Here is an 18,745-nt window from a genome sequence, read left to right on the forward strand (position 1 = left end):
GGGCTGTGCGGATCAAACATAAAAGAGGTGTTGAGATCTGGGTTGGCCCAGCCATGATCTGATAGAATGGGGGAAAAAGCTGGAGGAGATGAATGCCCTCCTCCTGCTCCAATTCCTTGAGGCTCCATTTCATGTTTTTATGTTTCCAAAGAAGAGTGTGATACAATGTGCTAAAGATCTCAGATGTTGTGAAAATGGTGTGTTTATGTACTGGTTCCGATGGCATTGATTCATCAATCACACCTATACAGTCATGAGTAGGAAGGCAATTCCCTCCATGAATAAAGGAAATCTACTGCAGAGCTCACACAAAGGAATCCTTCCTCTCAGAAAACTCTTCGATCACATGACCCAACATATCGGCAAAAGCAGGACGCACTACGCATGCTCTAGCCAACAAAGGGACCCCGGGTGATTGATGTCAGCTCCGGACCAATGAAAGGACAGTGGGCGGATCTGGAAGACCCGTCGGAAGGTTGGTCCTCCAACCAATCAAAGTGAACTAGGGGCAGAACTAGACTGAATCACGTGATCACCCTCGCGCAGCGGAGAGTCGCTGTGTTGGATGCTCTGGAAGTTATGGAGCGAAAGGATACGGTAAGGAAAGAAATAAATAAACAGAGGGAAACGGGAGAAAAACTGTGTTGCTATGAGCGGAGAGGTTTTACAAACATGTTGTGTACGTCGGAAAACACAAATTTGAACGTCCCAGTCCCGTGTTTGGAGTAAACGGGGAATTGCCTCAGCGCGGCTGTAGGCCTGAGTGAGCGCCGCCATCTTTATTCGGGGCAACGAGTCACTGGACACGTGCGCGGCCGCCATCTTTGTAGCGGGCAAGGTGCAGCCAGGCGCATGTGCAGCCTTTCTCTGGAACAGAGTCATTGGGCAGAATTTGTCCAGAGCACATTCAAACTCAGAGTAGTGGATGTTCATTTCTGGATTTGTTTCGTCATTCATTTAAATGACTTGCTGTCGTAACTGAGTTTGCAGGTCATTCAAAATTGGAGGTATTGTGCATAGTAAAGAAGGTTACCTCCGGTTACAGTGAGATATTGATCAGATACGGATTAATTGAGATAAATGTGAGGTGCTGCATTTTGGAAAAGCAAGTGAGTGCAGGACCTATACACTAGGGGACAGTGAAGACTGCAGATGCTGGAGATCAGAGCTGAAAAATGTGTTGCTGGAAAATCACAGCAGGTCAAGCAGCATCAGGGGCTCATGTCCAAAACGTCGATTCTCCTGATCTTTAGATGCTGCCTGACCTGCTGTGCTTTTCTAGCAACACGTTTTTCGGCCCAGGACTTATACACTGAATGGCAAGGCCCTGGAGACGCTTGCGGAACAAAGAAACCTTGGACCGCAGATTCATAGTCCTTGCAAGTCAAGTTGCAAGTAGATAGGATGATGAAGAAGGTGTTCAGTGTATTTTCCTTTTATTGGTTAGAGCATTGAGTATAGGATGTGGGAGGTCATGTTGCTGTACAGGACATTCGTTAGGCCACTTTTGGAATATTGTGTGCAATTCTGGCCTGCCTCCTTTCAGAAGGGTGAAATTTGAAAGGTTTCATAAAAGACTTACAAGGATGTTGTTAGGTTTGGAGGATTTGAGCTACAGGATGAGGCATATAAGGCTGGGGCTGTTTTCCCTGGAGTGCCATAGACTGAGCAGTGATGTTATGGAGGTTTATACAATCATGATGAGTATGAACAGAGTAAATGAACAAGATGTTTTCCCTTGAGTAGTGGGGTCCAAAAGTAGAGGACATTGCATTAGGGTGAACGGGGCAAAAATTCAAAGGGGCCTAAAGGAAAACTCTTTCATGCAGTGGGTTGAATGAGCTGCCAGAGGAAGTGGTGGAGGCTAGTACAATTAAAACTTGTTGAAGGCATCTAAATAGACACATGATATGATTAGGTAGTGTTGACAGGGACATGGGCCAAGTGCTGGCAAATGGGAATAGATTAGGTTCGGATACCTGGTTGGCATGGATGAGTTAAACCGAAGGGTCTGTGTCAGTGCTATACGTCTGTATGACTGTGGGATCATAATAGCTTATACAGGTCTGCTTCATCTCTGGGCTCCCTTATGAGCACTTTGTCAATATCTAGCTTGCTCAGTATCGAACTATGGGTGTACGTTTGGTCTGTTTAGTATTTTACGATTACTTTTAAAGACATTTTTGTAAGTTAATTTTTCTCTGCCGCCCAGCTCCTGACCATGTGCTGCTTATTAATTTTTTTTCTGGAAAATCTTTGACAGTCAAGAATTCCTTTTTCCAATAAGCAAGTGTATTTTCCTTACATTTCTGACTATCAAATTCTGCATCATTTTCATTCCCTGTAATCTGTTTTGCACTCCCTGAAACATCAATTGTGTTTCTCCTTCCACAGAAACCAGTGATTAATGTCAGAGCCCTGTTGCCTGTGGAGAGGATGATGTTTGACTTTCTTGTACAGCTGCAGTTTGTGTGGTGAAGGTACTCCCTCAATATGATTAGGTAAGAGACATTACAGAGTATTCATTACCACAACAGTGATGATTTGAAGGTAATGTCCAAATCAAGAACAGTTTGTAGTTTTATCATCATGCTTATCATTTCACAAAAATATTATTGGGAACTTTAGACATAAGGTCAGAGACTGATGATATCAGGTCAGGTGACCAAAAGCATTGCCAAATAAGCAGGCTTTGAGGAATGTCTTAAAAGGGGAAAGCAGACCTGTGAATTTCAGAAAATGTTGCTTTGGCAACTGTAAAAGCAGCCATACAGGTAAAGTAATGAATTAACAGATCATTGGGAGTCTCGAACAGAATGGGTTGTCGAGGTCTTCAAGGATGTGTGATGCGCCGAGCTAGGGATGATCACAACCAGGAATTAAATCAAGAGTGAAAATTTTAAATTGAGGGATATGGGCCGGATGCTGACAGGTGAGACTAGATTGGGTTGGAATATCTGGTCAGCATGGATGGGTTGGATTGAAGGGTCTGTTTCCATGCTGTACATCTCTGTGGCTCTATGTTGTTGATTATGATTAGGAGCCTTTTGATGGATCAACAAGTTTTGGTACGAGGGAGTACTTGGGCAGCAGAGATTTAGTTTTTCTTAAGATTACAGGGAGATTGAATGTGGGAAGCTGACCAGGAGTGTGTTTGGATACTGAAGTCTGGAGATAACACAAGGTGAATGAGAATTTATGAGCTGAGACAAGGGGAGAATCAGCTAGAATTAGTGATCTTGTAGTGGGACTGGGCTGTCACCCTCACCTCACCTCACCTCTGGGATTCAGCTGGTTGTCAGGTTGTGAATCAGGGCGGTAACACAATCGGGTGCTGAGTGGCCCTGGTGGAGCCTAAAATGAGTGTCACTCAGCTGGCTGTTGCTGAGCAGCTGCTGCTTGGTAGCCCTGTTGATGACTACTTCCATCACTTTACTGCTGATCGGGTGTAGACTGATAGAGGGAAATTGCCTGGGTTGGATTGCACTGTGTTTTTGTGTTGAACATTCCTGGGCAATGTTCCACATTACTGGTAAATGCCAGTGCTGGAGCGGTACTTGGCTTGGTGGGTGGCAAGTTCTGGAGCACAAACCAGTATTATTGCCAGAATATTGGTAGGGCCCGTAGCCTTTGCCCTACTTAACCATTTCTTGATGTTATTCAAACTGAATCAAACTGGCTTAATAGTCACATCTGTGATGTTAGAAACCACTGGTTAAGATGGATCATCCACTTTGCACTTCTGGCTGAAGATTGCTGCAAATGCTGTCATCTTATCTGGTGCATGGATGTGAGGCCCCTCCATCAGTAAAGGTGGGGATATCTGTGATGCATCCTTCAGTGAGTTTTTTAAATTGTCCATCACCGTTCACAACTGGGTGTGGCAGAACTGCAGAGCTCCAATCTGTTCCATTGGATGTATGATCACTTAGCTCTGTTGCTTGCTGCTGATGCTGTTTGACATGAAATAGCTTCAAGAAATGGTTTAATTAGAATCCAAAGAGATTAAATAAATATATCACAGACAAAAGATGAACTGGACCAGAGAATAGGACCCCTTAAATATTAACGAGGCTGTCTATGGAACCACCGGGGGGTGGGAAAGATATGCAAATATTTCACGTCCTTTTTACTGGAGAAAGATATGGAAGCTCGAGAGTTTGGAGAAATAAACAGAGAACTTGAAAAGTATCCATGTTACAGTGGAGGTGTTACTGGATGTCTTGAATCGCATCAAGGTGGATAAAGCCCTGGGACCTGATCAGATGTATCCCGGAACTTTCTGGAAATCAAGGGAAGTGATTGTTGGCCTCTCCTGAGGTATTGTATCATTGATAGTGACAGGTGAGGTGCCATTATTTTAAAAAGGTGGTAAGGAGAGGCCATGGAACAAGAAAACAGTGAGCCTGAAGTCAGTGGCAGGCAAGTTGTTGGAAGGGATTCTGAGGGACAGGATATCCATCTATTTGGAAAAGTAAGGAATAATCATTGACTGTTGTCAATGTGGAGCTGAAAATGTGTTGCTGGAAAAGCGCAGCAGGTCAGGCAGCATCCAAAGAACAGGAGAATCGACGTTTCGGTCATCAGCCCTTCTCAAAACGTCGATTCTCCTGTTCCTTGGATGCTGCCTGACCTGCTGCGCTTTTCCAGCAACATATTTTCAGCTCTGATCTCCAGCATCTGCAGTCCTCACTTTCTCCTGTTATCAATGTGGCTTTGTACGTGCACAATCGTGTCTCACTAACTTGACTGAATGTTTCGAAGTGACAAAGAAAATTGATTAAGCCAGGCGGTGAACATTGTTTATATGGACATTCAACAAGGTTCCACAAAGCAGACTGGTTAGCAAGGTTACATAACATGGAATGAAGGGTGAACAAGCCATTTGGATACAAAACTGCCTTGATGGTAGGAGACAGAGGGTGATGATGGAGGTTTGCTTTGTGGACTGGAGGACTGTGAGCAGCAGTGTGCTACAAGGATCGATTATTGGGTCCTTAAATAAATGACTTGGATGTGAATATGATGTATGGTTAGTAGCTTTACACAAGACACCAAAATTGGAGGTGTAGTGGACAGCGAAGAAGGTTAGTTCAGAATAGAACAGGATCTTGATCAGATGGGCCAGTGGAGCAAGGAATGGCAGACGGAGTTCAATTTAGATAAATGTTAGCTGTTGGATTATGGAAAGGCAAATCAGGGCAGGACTTATACACTTACTGGTAAGGTCCTGGGGAGTGTTGCTGAGCAAAGAGACCTTGGAGTGCAGGTTCATAGTTCCTTGAAAGTAGAGTCACAGGTAGGTACGGGAGTGAATGCAGCGTTTGTTATGCTCTCCGTCATGATGTGGCTGTACAGGACATTGATTGACTGCAACTCCCACAATCCCTGAGGCAGGAACCACAGGTGTGTGGGGAAACCCGGCACTGTACATATACAGAATGTGGGCGGGTTTTGGAGCACATGTTTTGGGGTAATTAGAGGAAAGTACTGTGATTGGCAAGAGGAGGAACGTATCTGCTTATAGTATTGATCATTTCGGGGGGTCAAAGTGTCACTACACACACGTGGGACCACTCTCCACCCTCAATTCATTGTAATGCTGGGAATAAACTAATGGGAAACAAGGAAGAATCTGACCCATTCTCCCAGACTGAAGGTTCCTGTTTTGTCCAGGATCTGCCATCTCACTTTCTGTTTCCTTTTGTTTCATTCTGCTGTTACATTATTGACTTGCAGCAACTGAAGGGAAAGCAAGTAAACCCAGAAAGGGTACAGAGTCTAACCAGGGCCGGGAAGTGGTGGAATAGATCTGTTTATCAGTAACTCCATGAGAATGAGGAGGGTGTACATTAGGTGCAGCAGAGTCAGAATGGTGGGAGAGAGTAAGTGGGCTGGAGGGTTACAGTTTTGGTGGAAGAAAGGTGTAAACGATATTCCAGAGAAACTAGAATTGTCTGTTCTGAATTTCTAATCTGTGCATATTCCTTTATACAGCGTGCTAGATGGTGAAGATTTGCAGACTGAAATCTCAAAATCATGTGCAGATTGTGATTAAGTTAAACAGCATTCGAAGAACCAAAGATGGAGATTCACTGGGCCAAAATCCTGCAACACTCCCCCTCACAGCATTGTCGGTCTATCTGCGACAAATGGACTGTGAATGGTACAAGACAGCAGCTCACGACCATCTTCTCAATTGTACCTAGTGATGGGGAATAAATGCTGACTGAGCCAGTGATGCCCATATCCTGGAAATGGGTTCTGTCTTTATTTGCTGAAACCCGGTTGATGTTACTGCAGGATGATGAGGGACGCTAAGTGTGTCCTCAAGGAAGAGCACCATCACATTACCCCTGCCTACACCGACGCAATAACACAGCAACATCACTGATACAAAAGGCAGTGAAGTGCAAGGAGGACTGAAATATAGTTCTTCAAGGTAAAGTCATCAAAGCGGATTGGAACAGAGCAGGAACAGGTGACTGAGCTGGATGGTCAGCTGCTTCCCATTAATGGTGGAGCCAGATTCAAAGGCCGAATGGCCTTCTCCTGCTGCTATCTCCCAGGTATATATATATTATATATAGCCATGGAGCCCGGGTTGGAAGAAGTAGTCAGGGCAGGGATTCAGCAGCAGATTGCACTTCCACCTCAGTTTTCAGTGAGGGATGGTTTGATGGATTTTATTTAACATTTGTCTTTAATACAAGGTTTGTGAATTTGTTTTTTTTTTGTAAAGTACAAGTTTATTCCACAATAAATAAAACTTAAAGAATCGAAACTATCTGCATATAACAGTTTTTAAAATTTCAAATGCCCTTTAAATAAAATCCTGTCTACTCCCGGACGCCATCACTTTTCAGTTACTCAAACTCCAGGGAAATATTCCTTCCCTCTCTGAACCTTTGGTTTGATTTAACTACTTTCAGTTCTCATTCTGCGAGCTGTGAAGCATTTTTCTCCCATTTCTCCTACCCAGAAGTGTTATCTCACACAGCTGAGCAACCTTCCCACCATCAACATCATTATTCCATTATTTTGCGTTTTGTTAACGTATAATCGCCAGCAGTAGCACACCAGTGTCATCAGTTGAATATTTCCAAACAAAGCCCATTATGGGCAAAGCAAACCATTACAAGTGACAGAGTGGGAAGGGACTAAATCAAAGTAGAGTTGGGGGTGAGGGGGTGGCGGTGGCGGCGGTGCCCACCTCTATCTAATGGCATAGAGAGCATTGATACACACCACATGCTCCTCCTCCAAGGAGACCCTGAGAATATTCTTTATCCTCAATCATAGAATATAATCCCTACGGTGTGGAAGGAGAGCATTGGTCCATCAAATCCCACCAACCATCTGAAGAAAATCCCGCCCAGAGCACTCCATCCCTGTAACAATGTATTTCCCATGGCTGATCCACGTAGCCTGCAAATTCTGAATACTGTGGACAATTTATGACAACTGATCCACCTAACCTGTATATCTTTGAATTGTGGGAGAAAACCAGCGCACATGGAGGGGACCCACACTATTATGGGGAGAATGTGGATACCCCACATAGGCCTTTGACCAAGGCTGGACTGCAACCTTTTACCTGGTGCTGTCAGACAGCAGTGCTATGATCACAATTTAAATCAATACAGATGAACCCTGCTCCTTGTCACATTGTTGTTTATGGTGACCTATTGCCCAGAGAGGCATCCTGAGGTTCAGAAAGTGGCAATATAAATTCAGTCAACTCCAGCCCAGTTAAGGTGGTTAACAACAACATCAATACTCCAACAGTGTCATCATGTACAAGTTCCACTCCTGACTCTGATGGACAGTAACTGCAGAATGAGAGTCCTGCAGTGATGTGTGAACTCTACCCCGCACGGAGCAGGGGGATGATCACTTCCCTGTCTGCACTCACTGGGCTCTTAGTCGTGTTGCGTCTCAGCAAATCCCTTGTCACACAGAGAGGGAAACAGCTCCTACCCAGTGTGAACCCGCTGGTGTCTCAGGGAGTCAGGATGAATCACTGAATCCCCTCTCACACTCTGACCATTTGAATGGCCTCTCCCCTGTGTGGGCTCACTGGGGTCTCAGGGAGTCAGGATGAATCACTGAATCCCCTCTCCCACACTGACCATCTGAATGGCCTCTCCCCTGTGTGGGCTCACTGGGGTCTCAGCAGGTGGTGCATTTGAGTGAATCTCTCCCCACATTGGGAGCAAGTGAATGGTCATTCTCCACAGTGAGCTCGCTGGTATTTCAGCAGATCAGAGGACTGAGTGAATCTTTTCCCACACATGGAGCAGGTGAAGGATCTAAATCCATTGTGCCCTCTCTGGACCCTCAGCAGATTGTAAGATCGAGTAAATCCCTTCCCATTCGTGAGGCAGGTGAACAGCCTCTCCCCAGTGTGACTGTGTCAGTGAGTGTCCCACTGAGAGAGGTAAGTAAATTTCTTCCCACAGTCCCCACATTTACACAGCTTCGCCCTGAACCCGTTACATTGGTGTCTTCCCAGATCACATGACCGGTTAAATATACGACAACCTGCCTAACATGGGAATGATTTCTCTGAGCTAGGAGTACTCCTTTCCCCTTTTATATTACTGATAAGGATCAAGACCTGCAGAATTGGATGACTCTGCAGTTGATGTGATGTTAAAGCTGAGTTTTCCATCTGTGAACTCTCTCTCTCTGTGAAACAAGTTTTTCCCTATCATTACTACAACTCCCAACACCAGCTCTCCCTTCAGCTCTCCTGAATGTCTAAATTTGGACTAATGCAAAGACCTCAGTAATGTGCTTTTCTCTCATTTGTTTCTGAAAGTAATTTGGAGCCATTTTGAATAAGTTTATACACTTTACCAGCAGAACTCATGCCTACTCTGTCATTTACGATTTGTAACCTCTGGGAAATTTGTTACCATCTTCGATGACCGTTATAACACTCTGCCCACTTCTCTGGAGCTAGTAAAAGTCAATTCTAACAATTATCAATAGATTGTATCTGAACGGGATGCCCCCACAACAGTAGGCGCTCTGACACTCAATGCCCATCATTTAAGTTCTTTTTCTTAAAGCCCCTCATGTGTCTGGCAATGTGGCAATACAATTGAAGATATTTTATTCAGTAACCTTTCAGTCTCAATTGCCAGTTCCAGTCCATGAAGCAGCCAGTAACACGCCATAGTGACTTGAATTCTAACAGCAGCATTGCCTTGGCAGAAGAGATTGAGGAGAATGAAGCTGTCTTCTCTGGACTATCTAAACATGAAACACTTCAAATGAACAAAAATCTTAAAGAGATCAATCTGGCAGACACAGCAAGGATGTGTGCCCTGGCTGGTGTGTCTGGAATGAAATCAACACTAACTGTGGTATCTTTACCCAGCATCCGCTATAGCTGCATAAATGTTTAAGATTTATTTGCTGCTCTAATTCCACTCTGTTGATCACTCCCCTTTGTAACTTCTGCAATGTTGGCAGCCGTGCAAACTGGTAACATTTGATTCAATCCATCCCAAAACCTCTGTGTATCTGTGTCTCACTTTTGTTCACTGAGACACTCATTCAATCTGATCTCTTTACAAACCCTGCCCTGATATTTTCTTAGAGGGCTCAGAATGAAATGTTCACAGAATTGTTAATGCAGAAAGGAGGCTGCTTAACTCATCAGCTCTCCAAAGGTAAGAGGGCTGAGAGGTAAATAAGAGGGGTGTGTGGGGTTGGTGGGATGGGAACTCGGAAGGCAATAGGTAGATGTAGATGGGAGGTAATGATGCAAGGTTGGAGTGGATAATTGGGAAGGAAGATGGACAGGTGGGACAGTTCAAGAGGCCAGTGTCGAGTTGGAGGGTTGGATCTGAGATAAGGTGGGGGGAGGGGAGATGAGCAAACCTTGATGCCGTGTGGTTGAAGGGCCCCAATGTGGAAGATAAGGCGTCGGGTGGCTGGGATTTGGCAATGGAGGCAGCCCAGAACCTGCATGTCCTAGGTGGAGTGGGAGAGGGCGTTGAAGTGGTCGGCCACAGGGTTGTTTGGTGCATGTGTTCCAGATATGTTCTCTGAATCAACTTGGCATCCTGATTCCCCAACATAGAGGAGACCACATCGAGAGCAAAGGATAAAATAGGTGAGGTATCTGGATGTGCAGGGAAATCTCTGCTGGATGTGGGAGGATCCTTTGGTGCCATGGATTGACGTGAGGGGAAGGTGTGGGCACAGGTTTTACAGCTCTTGAACTGGCAAGCAAAGGTGCCGGGAGTGGAGGGTGGGTTGGTGGGGAGCATGGATCTAATGAGGGAGTCGCAGAGGAAATGGACTTTGTGGAATGCTGAAAGGGGTGGGAAGGGAAATATATCTCTGTAGATGCGGTCTGATCGAAGGTGGTGGAACTGGCAGAGGATGATGTGTTGTATCTGGGTGGAAGGTGAGGACTGGGGGGTTCTATCCTTGTTGCGGTTGGAGGTGTGGGGTTCAAGAGTAGAGGTGCAGGAAGTGGAGGAGATACACTTGAGGGCATTGTTGACCACATGGGAGGGGAAATTGTGAATCCTTGAAAGAGGAGGCAATTTGGTGGGTTCTGCCAGTTTGCATCAAGTTTCTTTGGAACAGTGCAGTAAGCTTGAGACAGAGATGTTGGCCAGGGAACAGGCTCGTGTGTTAAAGTGGCAGGCAACTGAAAGCTCAGGGTCTGTTTTTGCAGCAGAACGTTGATCATCAGCCACCATTTCCACCACCGCCACTGAGATGCTGCCAGACACAGGTTCCTGTCCCCTCCATTAACAGAGATGCACCCTCCCAGCAAGATCATTATCCACTCCTTTGTCTTTCCAAATATTCCTGTCTCTCTTTGCACTCCATCTCAACCTATTATTTACTCTTTATCCCCTATCTCCTGCAGTCCAAAGATATGCAGGTTCGGTAAATTGGCCAAGCTACATTTCCCGTTGTGTTCTGGGATACATAGTTTAGGTGCATTAGTCAGGGGAAATGTAGAGTAATAGGGTCGGGGAATGGGTTTGGGTGGGATAATCATCGGAGGGTGGGTGTGAGCTTGTTGGGCCGATGGCCCTGTTTCTACATGGTAGCTGGGAAAATTTAGAATTCCTACAATCGGATCTATGGAAGGGTCACAGGTACTGGAATGACCCTTGGTGTGTGAAGGAGGTGGAAACGGGAAAGGGAGAGTGGCAGCGGAAACCGAATGAAATGTATCAGTTTAGACTGGGAGGGGTTTAATTACACTCTGTTCAGGTCGCTAGTCCTGAATTAGAAACTCCTGCTCCCATGTTTGCAGCAAATGGGAAAATGTCTGTGGCCCTCAGGCAATGATAGGCCCTGGGTTATGGACACCATCTTTATTGGGGGTAAGGTACAACGAGGCTCATGGACATGTCCTCTTCCTTGGTGGGGGCGGGGCGATTTGAAGAGGAGCATTTACACATCAGACACATACCAGGGAAATATTTGTCTTTGATATTCATCTTGCACTGACTGTGAGCTTTGTCTTGTGAATTTTTTATCAGATATTATTTGAGAATAATTGAGACCGGGATCTCAAAATCATATTTCGACAGTCAGCGGAGTCATCAGGATCTGAATATCATTGGCATTTAACTGTGGAACGAGAAAGGTTTGTCTGTTCTGTCTGTCGAAAAGTAGCTCATATGTTTAGGTAAAAACAATGTCCTGTGGCCCAACATTTCAACTCCCCTCACACTCAGCAAGGACATGGAGGTCCTTGGCCTCCTTCACCGCCGCTCCCTCACCACCCGACGCCTGGAGGAAGAACGCCTCATCTTCCACCTTTGAACACTTCAACCCCAGGGCATCAATGTAGACTTCACCAGTTTCCTCATTTCCCCTTCTCCCACCTCACCCCAGTTCCAAACTTCCAGCTCAGCACTGTCCCATGACTTAACCTACCTGCCTATTTTCCTTTCCACCTATCCACTCCACCCTCCTCTCTGACCCATCACCTTCATCATCACCCTACTCACCTATTGTACTCTGTACTACGTTTTCCCCACCCCCACCCCCCTCTCATTTATCTCTCCACCCTGCAGGCACCCTGTCTCTATTCCTGATGAAGGGCTTTTGCCCGAAACGTCGATTTTACTGCTCTTCAGATGCTGTCTGAACTGCTGTGCTTTTCCAGAACCACCCTATTCCAGACTCTCATATTTTTGTCAAGCAAATAGCAGAAAGATGTCCAAATTCATGGTTGGATCACCCTTAGGGTATGTGCTCTGTTCTGGGCCGTGCAGCCCGGGAAGGGGATATTCGTCTGAGAGGCAACATAGATTTATCCAAACTCCACCTCGACTCTTTGCAGGAACTGTCATGTTTAGACCCAGTCAACCACTTCATGACTTTCACCTGTGAACTCCTTATTTTCAATTCCCGGTAAATTTCCCATTACAATTTCTTATGGACTCAAATTCCAGTAACTTTTCAGGTGGAATTTTACAGATTCTGACAATTATCTGTTCATCCAGAAATTGCTGAAGGGGATGTTGACGCTGAGTGCTGCTTGGCTCAATGAGAATGTTTTGGAGTTGGGTGAAAACAGATGGAGATGAGACAGGGAGAAGGTGACGCTGAAACTCAGTTTTAGTTCAGGCCATTCAGAATTTCGCATGGTCCCAATGGGAACAGCCAATTTGTAAGCGATACTGCGGAGTATTTGTTAACAGTTTTTAAAGTATAATATATCAGCTTAAGTAAAGATTGGGGCTATTGATTATAATGGACATGTTTGAAGTGAAGGAAGGTTGAAAGCTCTTTAAAATTCTCTAAATGGGAGTAACTAGCTGAATCTAGAGAGACATTGAGACAGGAATCTTCAGACCCGTGGCGGGCTCCTCTTGTACAATGTGGGAATTAAGGGATGCTTCTAGTGTCCCTGACGGCTATGTGTGTAGGAAGTGTGTCCATCTGCGCTACTGGGAAACTGCTTTTCAGACGTGGAGCTGTGAGTGGACTCACTGTGGACCATCTATGATACTGAGAATATTATGGACAGCACGTTTAGTGAGTTCGTCACACTGCAGGTGAGGGTTACACAGTCACAAAGGGAATGGGTGACCATCACATCAAGTTAAAGGCTCAGCAAGGGAGTGCAGGAGTCCCCAGTGATCATCCCCTTCTCAAACAGATATTGTATACTGGTTGGAATTCTGTTGGGGGTGAATGGGTTGGGTGGCCTCTCGGGGAAATCAGCAACAGCCAGGGACATGACACCACAGATAGCTCTGCTGCACCAAACAGGAGGAAAGACAGTTGCAGGGCTATAGTGACATGGGATCAATCGTCAGAGTAAGGGCAGGTACTTCTGTGGCCACAGACATGAATCAAGGATGGTATGTTACCTCCCTGGTGCTGGGATCTGTAATATCATGGAGTGGCTACAGTGAGTTCTGCAGCTGGAGGGTAAATAACCAATGGTTGTGGAACACACATTCACCAACGACATCGCGAAACAAAGGGATGAGGGCCTGAAATATGTATAAAGGAAAATCAGAGATATATAATAAAATGAAAAGTAATAATGTCAGACTTACACCCAGTGCCATGTGCTAGTGAGAGCAGGAACAAGAGGATAGATCAGCTGGATGTGTGGCTGGAGAAATGGTGTACCAGAGAAGGGTTTAGATTTTCCAAGCACTAAGACCGTTTCTGGGCTAGGTGAGACTTGTACCAGCCTGATTGGTTACCCCTGGGCAGGGCTGGGAGAAATCTCTTGGTGTGGTGATTGCCAGTACCATTGGTGAGATTGTAACTAGTCTGGCAGGGGGTTGGGAGCTAAAGAGTGGCTTAGATGGGCCAGATTCAGGTCAGGGAATGGGAGATAGAGTATTCGTGATGCAGGCATCAGCTCAGAAAGACAAAGGAAAGGAGAATTAAACGTGGATTGAGTCCTCTTCATCCATCAGTCCTGCCATCCCAGGGGTGAGAGTCAACAAAATATGAAGCCTTTTAAATGTCTATGACTCTAAGTGCCTCAGCAAAATAGTGGAAATCTGGAATAAAAACCAAAAACATTGCTGGAGATCCTCAGCAGGTCTGGCAGCATCTGAAATGGTGACAGTTGCAGGAAACATTGCAGTTTTGAAGACGTTGTATAATGCCATCTCACAACGTCCACTACTCCAGGCAAAATGTCCTCAGCCCCTCCTTATGGGTCACATGTTTCAATACTGACAGCACCCTTATAAATCTTTTCTGAACTTTTTCAGGTTTCCCCACATCTTTCCTATAGCAGGGAGATGAGAATGTAAAGCAGTCTGGGCATTCCAAAAGTGGCTGAGCCAATAAACTGTACAACCGAACCATGATCTCCCAACTCCTAAACTCAATGCACTGCCCAATAACAGCTAGTATAGCAAACACCACCTTCACCGACTGTCTACCTTCAGCCCCATTTTCAAGACACTATCAAACCACTCTGCACAGTGTATTTGTTCGTCAACACTTCCCAGGAACTTGTTATTATGGCGCTGAGCCCTACCTTCCTGAAATCAGGGAGACTAGAATTGAATGTAGTATTCTAAAACTGGCCTCACCAATGCCCTGTACAGCCACAACGTGACCTCCTAACTCTTATACTCAGTGACAGAATCCATACAGTGTGGAGTCAGCCCATTCAGCCCATGAGACCTTACCAACCATCGGAATACCATCCCACCTGAACCATGTGACCCAGCATTACCCACAGTTAATCCACCGAACCTTCACGTCCTTGGATTTTTTGAGGAAACCAGAGCGCCCAGAAGATGCCCGTGCAAACACACAGAGGGAGAATGTGCAAATACGACACAAAGTGGAATCGAACCCAGGTCCCTTTATTGATGAGTGCACAGACCAATAAAGGTCAACGTCTCAAATGCAGTCTTCAGCCAGTCTCCCTGAAACTCTACTTTCCAGGAACTATGCAGTTCTGAGCTCTTCAGAGGGATTGAAAGTGAGGAGGAGAAAACAGGAACAGGGTTGAGTTGTAGATCCATAAAATAACTCTCTGTTCCCCCCTTTCTGTTTCCCTCCCCCTCTGTTCCACTCCCCGTTCTCTGATTCTCCCCTGCCTCTGCCTGTCTTCCCCTGCCCCTATCTCTGTCCTCACCTGTGCCACACCTCTCAATCCCCAGATCCTCTCTTTCCCCCTACCCTCAGGCCACCCTCTTTGCCTACTCTCCCCTCCCTCTCCCCTAGTTCTGCATACCCCAGCCACGGGGAAAGGACCTTGTCTATTTGCCCTACCCATGACCGGCTGATTTTATAAATCTCTATAAGGTCACCCCTCAGCGTCTGAAGCTGCAGGGAAATCACCCTGTCCAACTCTGGCAACATCCTTGTAATGGAAAGGAGGAGCGAGATTGGTTTGGATTTCAGTTAACAAGAGAGAGAAATTGTGAGACTGGGATTTGAAGCTTTGGGGGAACAAGGAAACTACAATTTAATACTATCATTGTCTTATAAAGTTGCATCCTGTATGAACAATGGTGACTTGTTTTCTCTGTTGTAGGGTTCGGAAAGGGTGGATTTGCAGATGAGAAATTCAAATTGAACTTTATGTTCAGATCTGATGGTTACTTGATCCGTGCCGATCTGAATATCATTGGTCTTTTCATCTGGAAGGAAAGGTGTGCATTCTGTCCGTGGGCGAATATTTCAAATATCAATGTGACTGAAAACGTACTGAGACACAGCCAAGTCCATGTTAGAGTGCTTTGTGGCTTTGAATGGAGGCTGGTTGTCACGATTATCTCCGTGGCAACGGCAGTTTAAAAAGTCTAGTTCAATTCAGCACTTTGTGTTTAAACAACACACTCCTCCCCAACACCTCCGTGGCTCAGTCAAATACTTGACAGGTGCTTCAGTTTCGGTGGGGTTGTCTGTCAGGATTCTCATGTGGAGGAGCCGGTGTTGAAATGGGGTGGACAAAGTTAAAAATCACACGGCATTAGGTTATCGTCAACAGGTTTATTTGGAAGCACTAGGTTTCCAAGCACGATTTAATTTTTAACTTTATCATGTTCATCTCTATGCTGACAGACTTCTTCAGATAAGTACTTCAACAATTAAATTAGCCATATGTTCCCCACACAATAGGTTTCCTCGAGCAGTGTAAACTGCTATTCTTGCCCTGGGGATAGCTACTCATTTGTAGACCCAGTCAAAATCCCATCAAGCTTTTTGTTGATCTTTAAAGTTTTTCTAATCTCCTAGTTTCTCCTTGGTCTTTGCCAATTTGTATGCTTTCTATTTCAATTTGATAGACTCCCTTATTTCCTTAGACACAAATGGCAGATTACTCCTTTTCCTACAGTCCTTCCTTTTCACTAATATATATAATTTTGCTGTGCACTTTGAAAAATTACTGCCTCATCCTGTTGTCGTCTACTTTGTTTAAGCACAGGATCTTGGGATTGGACTCAATCTTCCAGCTTGCCATCTGTGTTATAAATTCAACCAGACTTCTCACATATTCTTAAAGTGCCTCTTTGGATTCATCCTAATCTTCTCAGCCAACGCTCTTTCATATCCACTTTGTCGCCCTCCTGATTTCCATCAAAGGTAAACTCTTATATCCCTTATATACCGCCAGGGACTCCCATGATCCCAGTTGCCTGTGCCTGAGCCACGCATCCCTCTTTTTTTCCAGTCAATGCCTAAATGTCTCTTGTCATCCTGGGTTCCCCATTCCTGCCAACCTTGCCCTTCACCGTCACAGGAACATATAGAACTTGAACTCTAGCTATCTCACGTTTAAAGGCTTCCCTCTAGCCAGCGGACCATTTTCCTGCAAACAAATTACTCCAGTCGACCCCTGCAAGATCCTGTCCAATCCCATCAACATTCCCCTTGTCCCAATTTAGAACTTGAACCTGTGGACCAGCTTTGTCCCTCTCCATAGCTATTTGAAAATTAATAGGACGATGGTCACTGGTCCCAAAGTGCTCCCCCACTGTCACCTCAGTCACCTGTCCTGCTCTGTTTCCCAAGAGTTGTTCGAGTTTTGCCCCTTCCCAAGTAGGACCCTCTACATACTGCTGGAGGAAACTTTCCTGAATCCACTTATCAGATTCCACTCCATCAAATCGTTTCACGCTCTGGCAATCTCAAGTCTGTTACAAAAATTAAAATCCACTCTTATGACAACCACATTGCTCCTGCATGTCTCCCTTCTTCCTGTATATTTGTTACTCAAATTCACGTTGACTTTGGAGGCCTATAGTACAACCCTGGTGACATCATCATCCACTTTCTCCTTCTTAGCCCCACCCGCGAAGCCTCGCTGGATGATTGGTCAGTTATTTTATCTCTGATTACTGCTGTGATAATCCCTTAATCAGAAATTCAACTCCTCCTCCCCTCCTTCCACCATCCCTGTCCCGCCTAAAGCACCTGGACCCTGATGCGTGAAGCTGCCAGTCCTGACCCTCGCTTAGCCATGTTTCTATAAAAGCTATATTATCCCAATCTCATGTTCCTACCCACACCATTAGTTTATTGGTCTTACCTGCCAGCCCTCTTGCACAGAAATAAAAGTAGTTTAATCCAACAGGCATTCCTTACTCCTTATCATGTTCCAGTCTGACCTGTGTCTTCACTTTATTGTTTCTGAGTACTGTATCTCCTACCAGCCTGGTTCTTGCCTCCCTGATCATGAGGGTATCGCTCCTCGCCAATATAGTTTAAATCCTCCCTTGTCACATGAACAAAATTCGCCAACAAGATACTGGTCCCCTTCCCAGTGCATGTGCCACCTGTCCCTCCTGATCAGGTCAACTCTGTCACAGAAAAGACAACAATGATGTAAAAATCCGAATCTCTCTGCCCCCCCACCCCCGCACCAATTCTTTAGTTACTTATTTATCTGCCATATCCTCCTGTTCTTACATTCATTAGCTCATTACAGTGGAAGTAGTCAGGAGATTACCACTGTCAAAATCCTGGTTTTTAACTTTTCTCCCAGCTCTCACTAATCACTCTGTACGACCTCATTCCTACATCTACCCATGTCATTTGTGCCAACGTGCATAATGATTTCTGGCTGCTCCCCCTCCCCCTTGAGAATGTTCTGCAGCCGCTCGGAGACATCCTGGACCCTGGCAACTGGGCGGTAACTCAACATTCTGGATTCCCATTTGAGGCCACAGAATCTCTGATCTGTCCCTCTAACAATCGACTCTCCTATCTCTAAGGTCCTGTTAACTGTTACCGTTTCCCACTGTGCCCCCGAGTCAATGGTAGTGCCACCAACCTGGCTACTGCTGCTTTCCCCTGGAATGTATTTCCCCTGAACAGTATCCAAAATGGTGTACTTGTTTTCACGGGGAATTGCCACAGGGGATTCCTGCATTCTCTGCCTACTCCGTTCGCCATTCCAGGTAGTCTCCAACTTCCTCTCTGTCTTGAACACAACAGGGAGCAAGGACGCCTGTTGGATTAAATTGCCTTTATTTAAATGCAACAGGACAGATAGGTAAGCCTGATGTACTCATAGCATGGATCTTAACGCGGGACTGGGATATTATAGTCATTACAGAAACATGATTGGGGCGAGTCTTGGGTGTGACCACAACACGAAAGCTCTTATCTATGAAGTGCTCAATATCTCAGATGATCCTGAGGGCATCCAGCTCCAGCTCCCGAACAGAGTCTCCCAGGAGTTGCAGCTGGGTACATTTTCCACACGTGTAGTTACCAGGGACTGTGGAAATTTCCTTGAGCTCCCTACATCCCG

General features: G+C 45.5%; 1 long non-coding RNA gene across 1 annotated transcript; it reads left to right on the top strand.

Moving 5' to 3' along the window:
- Positions 1-514: 514 nt before the first annotated feature.
- On the top strand, positions 515-6,258 carry LOC140472594 (uncharacterized). The gene is made up of 3 exons (XR_011957753.1): positions 515-597; positions 2,395-2,501; positions 5,998-6,258. It is a non-coding gene; the product is annotated as an uncharacterized lncRNA (long non-coding RNA).
- The last annotated feature ends 12,487 nt before the right edge of the window (positions 6,259-18,745 follow it).

The sequence above is a fragment of the Chiloscyllium punctatum genome, unplaced genomic scaffold (genome assembly GCF_047496795.1).
Source record: "Chiloscyllium punctatum isolate Juve2018m unplaced genomic scaffold, sChiPun1.3 scaffold_376, whole genome shotgun sequence".
Classification (NCBI taxonomy): domain Eukaryota; kingdom Metazoa; phylum Chordata; class Chondrichthyes; order Orectolobiformes; family Hemiscylliidae; genus Chiloscyllium; species Chiloscyllium punctatum.